Source organism: Bison bison, unplaced genomic scaffold, assembly GCF_000754665.1.
Source record: "Bison bison bison isolate TAMUID 2011002044 unplaced genomic scaffold, Bison_UMD1.0 scf7180017864500, whole genome shotgun sequence".
In the NCBI taxonomy this organism is placed as follows: Eukaryota; Metazoa; Chordata; class Mammalia; order Artiodactyla; family Bovidae; genus Bison; species Bison bison.
In genome coordinates, this window is record NW_011495059.1 from 5,500,814 (window position 1) to 5,511,190 (window position 10,377).

The 10,377-nt window shown below is 50.5% G+C and overlaps 1 long non-coding RNA gene across 3 annotated transcripts in view; it reads right to left on the reverse strand.

Moving 5' to 3' along the window:
• Positions 1–6,850: 6,850 nt before the first annotated feature.
• LOC104980454 overlaps positions 6,851–10,377 on the reverse strand; it is a 6,115-nt gene continuing 2,588 nt past the window's right edge. The window contains exons 1-5 of one of the 3 annotated variants that reach the window (XR_824263.1): positions 10,263–10,377; positions 10,013–10,080; positions 8,811–8,883; positions 7,335–7,513; positions 6,851–7,248 (exon numbers count right to left, since the gene is read on the reverse strand). This is a non-coding gene — a long non-coding RNA (uncharacterized LOC104980454). Of the gene's footprint in view, positions 7,249–7,334; positions 7,514–8,810; positions 8,884–10,012; positions 10,140–10,262 lie in introns of all 3 variants that reach the window. The other 2 variants (XR_824262.1, XR_824261.1) reach the window with 2 other exon arrangements.

Here is a 10,377-nt window from a genome sequence, read left to right on the forward strand (position 1 = left end):
CCTGTCATTTGCCCTCCATAGCATTTCTTACAGTTTGTTCTTTTTTTTCATTGTTTCCCAAGTTAGTGATCTTTTTTTTTTTTAATTATTTATTTGGCTGTGCCAGGTCTTAGTTGTGGCATGCAGGATCTTTAGTTGTGGCAGTGTGGGGTCTAGTTCCCTGGACCAGGGGTTGAACCCGGGCCCCTATATTGGGAGCTTGGAGTCTTAGCCACTGGACAACCAGGAAAGTCCATCTTAGTTTTTAATGGTTTCTTCATTTGTGGGTTACTTGTTTACTGTGGTGGGACTGTGAGCTGTCAGCTATCTATGTTCACTGGTGTGTGTTCCCAGTGCTTACTTAGCACAGAGGCTGGCAGTTAGTAGGTGCTCAATTAACAAGTGGTAACTGACTGAATGATGCATTCTGGGCACACTGAGATTAACTCTAGGAGGCGGGGCTTATGCTGGGCTACCACTACAGAACCTGGCATCCTGCCTCAGGAAAGTTCAGGAACATGCCTCAGGGATTCGATCAGGCACACCTGATATATACCTGGCCCCACTCTGACTAGATAAGGAAGAGGGATACCAGAGGATGGCGAACCCAGGCTGGAGCAGCTTCTTTTAAGCCCCTACAAGATGCAGCAGTCTTCCAGTAAAGGAGGCATGTGCCGCTCATCATCTAGATCTGTGCTGCAGTCACCAGCCACATGTGCTATAAACATAATCCAGAGGTGCTATAAGCGTAACATGCACACCAGATTTCCAAGACTGAGTTTGGGAAAAAATAGAAAACATCTCAATCATTTTTTAACCTTGATTATATTGTTGGAATGACAGTATTTTTTGATGTAGTGGATGAAATAAAATCTATCACTAAAATTATTTCATCTGCTTTTTATTTCTTTAATGCAGTGCCTAGGAAATTTTTATTTTATTTTATTTTTTGGAAAATTGTCAATTACATGTGTGGGTTTCTCTTGGCAGTGATGTTCTAGACCGTACACTCCATGAAGCCCCTCCTCAGCTTTGTTCAAGGTTTCTGTGCACATCTTAGAGCCAGACCCGCACACAGTGACTGTTGCATAAATACCTAGAAATAGAATTTAGAGCTGTATATGATCCCTGGGAGGGCAGACACTTTTTATATATATATAATTTTGTTTATTTTTGGGTGTACTGAGTCTTTGTTGCTTTGTGGGCTACTCTCTAGTTGTGGTATGTGGGCTTCTCATTGCAATAGCGTCTCTTTTTGCAGAGCACAGGCTCCAGGGCACTCGTGCGCTTCAGCAGTTACAGCTCTTGGGCTCTAGAGCACAGGCTGAACAGTTGAGGCACTCAGGCTTAGTTGCTCCATGGCATGTAGAGCCTTCCTAGATTAGGGATGGAACCCGCATCTCCTGCATTGGCAGATGGATTCTTTACCACGGAGCCACCAGGGAAGCCTTGAGGGCAGAAACTTTCTTATTGATCCTTGTATTCTGATTCTCAGCTTTCTTACAGGGACAAATGAAGCTTCATTCTCCTAGCTCTCCATTCTCCCAGCTTGATTCTACTATGTATAACTCCCACCAGTGGCTTCACAAGGGCCTCTGGTCAGTTTAATTCAGTTCAGTCGCTCAGTTGTGTCCGACTCTTTGCGACCCCACGCCTGCAGCATGCCAGGCCTCCCTGTCCATCACCAACTCCCGGAGTTTACTCAAACTCATGTCCATTGAGTCAGTGATGCTATCCAACCATCTCATCCTCTGTCGTCCCCTTCTCCTCCCGCCTTCAATCTTTCCCAGCATCAGGGTCTTTCCAAATTGAGTCAGTTCTTTGTATCAGGTGATCAAAGTATTGGAGTTTCAGCTTCAGCATCAGTCCTTCCAGTGAATATTCAGGACTGATTTCCTTTAGGATGGACTGGTTGGATCTCCTTGCAGTCCAAGGGACTCTCAAGAGTCTTCTCCAACACCACAGTTCAAAAGCATCTGTTCTGCGTCGCTAAGCTTTCTTTATAGTCCAACTCTCACATCCATACATGACTACTGGAAAAACCATAGCTTTGACTAGACAGACCTTTGTTGGCAAAGTCATGTCTCTGCTTCTTGCTGATAGGATCATGGCTCTTCTTTATTTGTTTAAAAATAACCTTTACTTTAGTTGTATTTTTAAAAACTGTTTATTTATTTGGCTGCACCGGGTCTTAGTTGCAGCATGCAGGATTTTAATTGCATCATGTGGGATCTGCATGGTGGTGCAGGGACTCTAGTCATCCAGAATGTACAGCCTCAGTGGTTGCAGCACTCAGAGCTTAGTTGCTCCGAGGTATGTGGGATCTTAGTCCCTGGACCAGGGATAGAGCCTGCTTCTCCTGTATTGTAAGGTGGGTTCTTAACCACTGGATCACCAGGGAAGGCCCTCATGGCTCTTCTTGACCCTAATCCTGGTTCTTGAGTCACTTCAATCATACCCTGCAAAGGTTTCCTCAAGCTTGGAAAACCCAGGACGAATCCTGCTTCGGACACAACCCTGATGAGATGCACACGGTATTTTGGCGTTGGCTGAAACATGCCCGTCGTCTCTGTATGTGTCAGGTTCACAAGTTCAGTCCTCAAGACTGGTGGTTTGAATGTGGAATATTTTAGGAAGACTGGATAATAGGCAATAATTTGAAACAGATGGAGGGAATAGTAAAATATCCTAATTTCCAGTTTTCCAGCACAAACAAGCATCTGACAACCTCGTATGCTTGTGCTATTTATGAAATCAGCCTGCAACATTTTTCACTATTTCATACACTAGGAGATGGAAACCAGCTGGGCTGCTCATTGGAAGGGAGACAGATCCCTTCATTTCTCTGAGCTTCGGTTTCCTCATTTATAAAATGGAGGATAATTAAGTCTACCTCACTGGGTGGTTGTGAAGATTAAGTGAAGTAATTATATACACAGGCTCACTTAGTACAGCACATGGAATTTAATAAAAGTTCATTCCATGGTAGGGATGATTAACACCAGCCCCACTGGGATGCCTGCAGATCTGCACAGAAGTAAGTATTCATGGTGTCATATAAACAGATGAGTCTATCATAATGACATTTTATATTTGTTATTCATTTTTAACTGTCAGAAAGCTAGACATACTCATCAAAAACAGCTGATGTGTACAGAGCACTCAGTGTTAGGTAGGTACTGTGTTATGCCTTTAGCACGCATCATCTTATTTCATCGTTACTATTTGTGGTAGGTCCTTATAATGGTCAAACGACAGAGCCAGAAACTCAGATTCAAGGAGGCAAAATAATGTGCTCCAGGCCCCACGACAATTAAGGGACAACATCAGAGTTCAACAGGCTCTTGGGACTTCCCTGGCGATCCAGTGGTTAAGACTGTGCTTCCACTGCAGGGATCACAGGTTTGATCCCTGGTCAGGGAACTAAGATCTCGAATGGTGCAGGGCACAGCCAAAAAAAAAAAAGAATTCAACAGGCTCTTAATGGTTTCCTTAGGTTTCTTCCTCATGTGGGTGGAATTAGGTATCCTGGTGACATGGCAGTTGTAGTCACAGAAACAGAGGGGCCTCAGTGAACTATTCCTCGTACCCATGGTCCAGGCCACCACTGGCTTCATCCTTCATTAAATATACATTGAGCTCCTCACCTGTGTCAGCCACTATGCTTGTAACACACTATAGGCTGCTATCAGCAGAGACTCATTTAATGGCACAGTGATGGTGAATGTAAGGGCTCTTAGAAAGAAAAGGAAGATGGGAATTTTGGTCACATAACCAATCACACCTTGTTAAAATTCAGGGAAAGCTGAACCTCAGGCCTCCTATCGAGTCTGAGTGCTGCTCTGACTCCAGAGCCAGGCCCTTGTGGAACATGAACGTGGCTTGGAAATTGGAATCTCATCCTGTCCCTGTAAGAATTCCAGAAATGGCTCTCTTGCCTACAACAGGAGCTCAGCTCTCTGCACCTCTGGGCTCTATTTTATTCTTGGCTGCGCTGGGTCTTCATTGCTGCACACAGACTTTTTCTACTTCGCAGTGCAAGGGCTCTTCATGGCAGTGGTTTCTCTTGTTGCAGGGCATGGGCTCCAGGGCACGTGGGCTCAGTAGTTGGGACACGTGGGCCTAGTTGCTCTACAGCATGTGGACTCTTCCCAGCTCAGGGATTGAGCCCAAGTCCTATGCACTGCAAGGTGGGTTCTTACAACACTAGACCACCAGGGAAGTCTTAGACTCTGCTGTTAAAGGGACTTAAATCCTCCATCTCTTCCTGGTTTTGTTCCTGCAAGCAATTACTCAGGTTCTTGACCACTCAGGTGGCGCAGTGGTGAAGAATCTACCCACCAATGCAGGAGACACAAGAGATGCAGGTTCGATCTCTGGGTTGGGAAGATCCCCTGGAGTAAGAAACGGCTGCCTACTCCAGTATTCTTGCCTAGAAAAATCCCACGGACAGAGGAGCCTGGTGGGCTACAGTCCACAGGGTTGCAAAAGAGTGAGCACGCACGCATGACACACTGAGCTCAAAAGGAAAACATGCCTGGCTTGGTTAGCACTGCTCTTGGTCCTCAACCTAGGGCAGACCTAAGAGGCTGGGTTGGGGTGAGCATCAGTTTGAAAGAGAACAAGTGAATGGTCAAAAACGTGTCCCTTTTTTTTTTGCTACACTGCATGGCACATGGGATCTTAGTTCTCTGACCAGGTCATAGGTTAGGCCTGTCCTTGAGTGATAGCACCGAGTCTGCTGAGCTGTGGATGGGGGGTGGGGCGAAGGGGCCACAGAGCTGACAGTGGAGAACCTGCCCTCAAGATGCACACAGCCTGGTCTGACTGCTGCTACTAAGTTGCTTCAGTTGTGTCTGACTCTGTGCGACCCCATAAACAGCAGCCCACTAGGCTCCTCTGTCCCTGGGATTCATTCTCCAGGCACGAATACTGGAGTGGGTTGCCATTTCCTTCTCCAATGCATGAAAGTGAAAAGTGAAAGTGAAGTTGCTCAGTCATGCCCGACTCTTAGGGACCCCATGGACTGCAGCCTACCAGGCTCCTCCATCCATGGGATTTTCCAGGCAAGAGTACTGGAGTGGGTTGGCATTGCCTGCTCCGACTAGCTAACCCCAACTTGATTCGGCCGCCACCCCTCAGCACATGGCAGATGTTGCTAATTAGCCTTAGTCTTGTAGTTCCCCGGGCCTGAATCCCAGAGGAAAGATGCCTCCCAGCCCCAGTCCATGCTGTGACAGCTGGTGCACAGGTTGCTATGAACACCCAGAGGTGAAAGCCACTCACTCTGCTCAAACCACACCTCCTAGGGGAGGCCTTCCCCATCTCCAGATTCAGAAGGCCACACCCCCTACTTGCCCTCAGGCTTCCTGTCCTAGTTCTCTGCTCAATTTGTAAAGCGTCTGCCTGGAATGCAGGAGACCCGGGTTCAATCCCTGGGTTGGGAAGATTCCCTGGAGAAGGAAATGGCAACCCACTCCAGTACTCTTGCCTGGAGAATCCCATGGAGGGAGGAGCCTGGTAGGCTACAGTCCGTGGTGTCGCAGAGTCGGGCACGATTGAGCGACTTCACGACGACACGACAGTCCTTTTTCTAGCACACTACACATTTCAATACTTTATGGTCTATCTCTGTTCTCTAAAATGGAAGCACCATAAAGTCAGGGGTTTTTTGCTCTTCTGCCTTCTTCCATTTACTGATTCCTAGAATTAGGCCTGCCCCAAATTGACCCTTTATGTGAATGAAAGCCATTTCCTTCTCCAGGGGATCTTCCTGACCCAGGGGTTGAAACTGAGAAGCCCACTGTGCACAAAACTGACACTTGATGTGAATGAAAGGAAGGGCAGGGAATCCAGGCTGGGTGGTGGTTTAGCCAGTGAAGGCTTCCTGCAGGAAGTGACACAAGCTGAGTCAGGCAAGCATCTGAAATGAAAGGGGGTTTCCAGGCGTGTACACAGGCTGGGAAAGTGGCGGCGTGGTCAGCAACATTATGTGGTAGCATGGCTGGGCCTGTGGTGCTTCTGGACTGTGATGTGTGAGATGAGGGTGGACACAGACCATGGGCCATGAGGGGGCCCCAGGTGTCTTCCCTGGACAGTGGGAGACCTCTCCTGGGGCTGAGGGTCAGGTGGGCAAGGGTGGCAGAAGGCAGGGGAGGGCAGACCTAAAAGGCTGGGTTGGGGTGAGCATCATTTATAATTTGAAAGTGAACAAGGTGAATGGTCAAAAACATGTCCTTTTTTTTGTTTTGTTTTGGCTACACTGCATGACACATGGGATCCTAGCTCCCTGACCAGGGATCGAACCTGTGCAAGCATGGTCTTAACCACTGGACCGCCAGGAAGTCGCAATTTGGATTTTTGACTAACTCTGGATTTTTGACTAGCCGTGAACTCTTATATAAGCCCAACACCTGGCCTTTGCCCACCACGCCCCCAGAGTCCTCCCGAGGCAGCCATTCCTACTGTACCCCTCTTCTACCCCTGCTCAAAACCGTCTCCCTAAATTCACCACATGTACTTCCACCCCAGGGCTCTCCTGCCCTCCGGGAGGACTTCAGTGCCTGACTCTCTCTATGTCCAGCCCACCCTCATACTCTCTTCCAAAGCCCTGGTGCAAACGTTCCTCTGCCAACAATTCTAACAGCTCCCTTCTCTCCGAAACCTGAGCCCCCAGAGCACTTGGGACGGGTTAAACCCATGGCAATTTGCAATTCTACATCCCATCCTCAGGTCAGGCCTCAGGAGTGTGTGAAGTAGAAAGTCTCAGTGAGTGAAAACTGGAAGACCTGCCCCTGTGACCCACGGTCTCTCCACCCAGCTGTGCACACAGAGGCAGGGATTAAAGGAAACAAAAGAAACAAGCGGCAGGGCTGTTTCAAGATTTATTGAAGTGGGTGAGAGGACAAGATGCCCAGCAGAGACGCCTCCAACAGGAACTCCTGGCTCTAAAAGTTACACCAGGAGCAGAGAGGGGGACATGGAGGCCACTGGAGGACCTGGTCCAGATGGAAGGAAACCAGTCTTCTGGGTCTGCTGTGCCCTGTTGCACCTGCTAGGGGGCAGGGGCAGAGCCAGCTGAAGGTCTCCAGCTGTGAATCCCAAGGTCCCAAGGTCTCAGGCCTTAGCCAGGCCCCTGACCTGGTCACATGGGGCCAAGCCCTTCCATACTGTGCTGAGGCAACAGGAGAAGAAGGTCTGGCGGTGGTCATGCAGCAACACCCCTCTTCAGTCTGCTACGCCAGTGGCTGTGATCAGACCCAGAACAACCTAAAGGAGGAAATCAGATGAGGCTGGCAGCTTGCAACGTCTGTCTCAGAAACAGAGGCCGACTTAGCCCCTTGGCAGTAACTCACCATGAGGAGGCTCCTCCAGGGAAGCTGGAACCCGGGTCACCATCCTGAGAGGCCAGTGTTCCCATCCCCGAGGTGTCCTCCAAGGCAGCACCCCCAGCATGATGGGGAGGTCAACAGGGCAGGAGGTCACGACAAGGGTTTGCTCTCCGATGTTACCTTGCCTTTCTTCAAGCCAACATCTGTGAGAATGCCCCCAAATAGTCAGGGATGCGCTGCAGCTTTTTTCACACCAAACTCAGCTCAAAAAGGAAATCCCAAAGCTCCCAGAGAAGAATCAAAAGGAACACTGTCTTTTAAAAAATGCACCTTCTGAGGGCAACCGAGCAAATGTAGGAACTGGCAGAGAGATGGCTGGAGAGCCTGCTCTCAGGAGCTCCTCTGACTCGGTCCACCCACACTGTATGTCAGAGGGGGACCGCCCCGGCCCAGCAGCCCTCCCCCCACACCTTCATTACCTGCCTGCACACCTGACTCCCAGGTGCGCACACTCACCCTGGCCTCAGATCATCCTCGTGTTCCTCCCCTCCCCCCGAAGTCCCTCCTGGGGTCTATCACGTCTCAGTCCTTCCAAGGCCGGTCCACCACCTCCTCCAAACAGCTGCTCCCCTTGACAATCTGACAGCAGTCCCCGAACACCCCCGACATCACTCATGTTCATTACGCGTGATGCAGCCTGGCTCCTTACACCCCTAACATCTTGAAGCCTGACACGGACATGGCCTGGCTCTGCTAACAGGAGGCCATGCTGAGACATCAGTGCCCATCACAAAGGAGCCCCCAGCGCCTGAGGGGGAAGCTCGGGCTGGAAAGGAGCAGAGGTGTGGGAAAGCGCCAGCATTTGAAAGGGACAGGTGCGGACCCTCCAAACTCGGGAAATTGCTTTCCACAACTTCTCTCCCTGCATTGTCAACGACCAGAGCACGGACAGCCCGTGGTCTCTTTTGAATGCAGGTGCATACGGGGCAGAGAGCACTCTGGGAAGAGAAGGCCAACACAGGGCAGAAGCACTGGGAAAATACTACAACTGGAGGTTACAGGACTCACGTGGTCTTAGGCACCACAGAGTCACCTCCAACGTAGCTGTGGTTTTTCAAATGATGGAAACAAGGTTCTGAATAGGATGCTGACTGAGACGGCGGTCAAAGGAGACTCAAGCCCAGGGGCGGAATCTCTGGCGCCCAGGTTCACGTGCTTCTGCCCACACTCCGGGGAGGAGGGCAGATACCCCATAACTCTCAGTGCCCTAATGGGACTCGGGAGGTGCCATCCTGCAGCAGCCGCTGAAGACAGTGATGCGCCAGATGTGACCCAGGCTGCCTGGGGCTGGGGTGGTGAGTGGACCTGGGGACTCGTGGATGCTGCCTTCATTCCACCTCTCAGCTCCCCTACATCTTCACCCAAAGCCCCTGGGGACACACATACGACCACTGTGTGGGAGGACCCAACACTCTATAGAGAATGGACCAGAGATCTTACCTCAAGGACAGCACGGTCTAGAATGCTCCTGACATGACAGCTTCCATGACGCCTCTGCATGCAGTGGACTCGTCTGGAACAGACCAGAAGCAAAGGGTGAGCACTCGACTTGCCCCTGCTCACAGGAGGGCAAAGGCACCAGGAAAGGGCTTAGCACTAGAGTTACCAGACAGTAAACATCCCCCAAGTGTCGGCTGTTGTTATTTCCTGAAAAGACATGCTATTTCTTCACACAAAAAACAATAGTTAACTCTGAAGAAGGAGACAGTGGATGCTCTGTGGCAGGGTGCCAATGCCGATGGATGTGTAATTGATCAGGGACAGGCAGAAAAGGATGTCATCGCCAGATTTATGGGAATGTGCCATGGCCGACTGACAGCAACTGAAGCAACACATCAAAGGAGCCTGTTTCCCAACAGCAGGAGCCAGAAGGACACACCCCAGCAATGACACTAACACACCCCAACAGACCTGAGGCCCTGGAGGCCCAAGGGGTGGGCAGAAGAGACACAGAAGTGTAGAAATCTCCCAGAACTAGGGAGCGAGGGTGCGAGACAGCCCTACTGCGTTTCCTCTGTCTGCACTACCAATAAGCAAGCCACGGGCAGCCCAGCGTCACTTCCAAGTGCAGCAGCGGCAAAGGCCAGAGGGCTTACTGAAAAAGGAGGCCAGTGGCAGAGGCTCAGAGCAGTCGGCCGAGTTGAGCATGAGAACCCAGTATCTGCTTCTAGTCCTGCTAAAAAGCCTTCCACATGGCCCAGAAGGGACAGACAAAGGGAGGACACCTCTGAAAGAAAAGTGACGGAGGGCTTAGGTTGTAACAGCCAGGGATGACGTGAGCCGGAGACAAATAGCCTCACTGCAGTCCTGCTTTCTGGAGGATGAAACCAGAGACAGGAGAAGGTCCCAGAGTCAGGAGGAGACAGAGAAGTGACACACGAGTACAGGTGGACATGTCAGAATCCTTTCCCTGCTCTACACATTCTGCTGCCAAAGTGACAATCTGAGGAAGGGCTCCCCAAGGCTCTCAGGACCAAGCACACAAAGAGGAACTGGGTGGTTCCTCAAAGACCCCGAGAGGGTGAAGCTGAGTGCGAGGACCAAGTCACCCTTGTCTCTCTTCTATCTCTTCCCAGACCACACGGGGACCTCATGCACCTTGTGGGGGGCAAAGCTCCAGATCTCCAGGGAACAGGACTCACCTGGGCCAGCTGTCTCTTGACAGGATGGGGACACCACTCAGGGACCCCTGTGCACTGTGCTGCTTCCTCTGCAACGATCAAGAAGCCCTGGATGAGCAACCTAGATGCCACCCGGTCACCACGTGTCCTGGAACCCAGATGGATGCCACCCGGTCACCACGTGTCCTGGAACCCAGGCAGAGCACCTGGGTTCTCGGAGACACTGGCTGCTTCACAAATGTGGGCTGTGTTCCCAACCCACGAGCCACACCTTTTATTCCCAGGACAGAAGTTCATTACTCCACATAGGACAACAGCTCATCTGCATCTGACACAGAGACGGCTTTTCAGATCATCTTTTGTGCAAACTCAGATGACTCTGTACA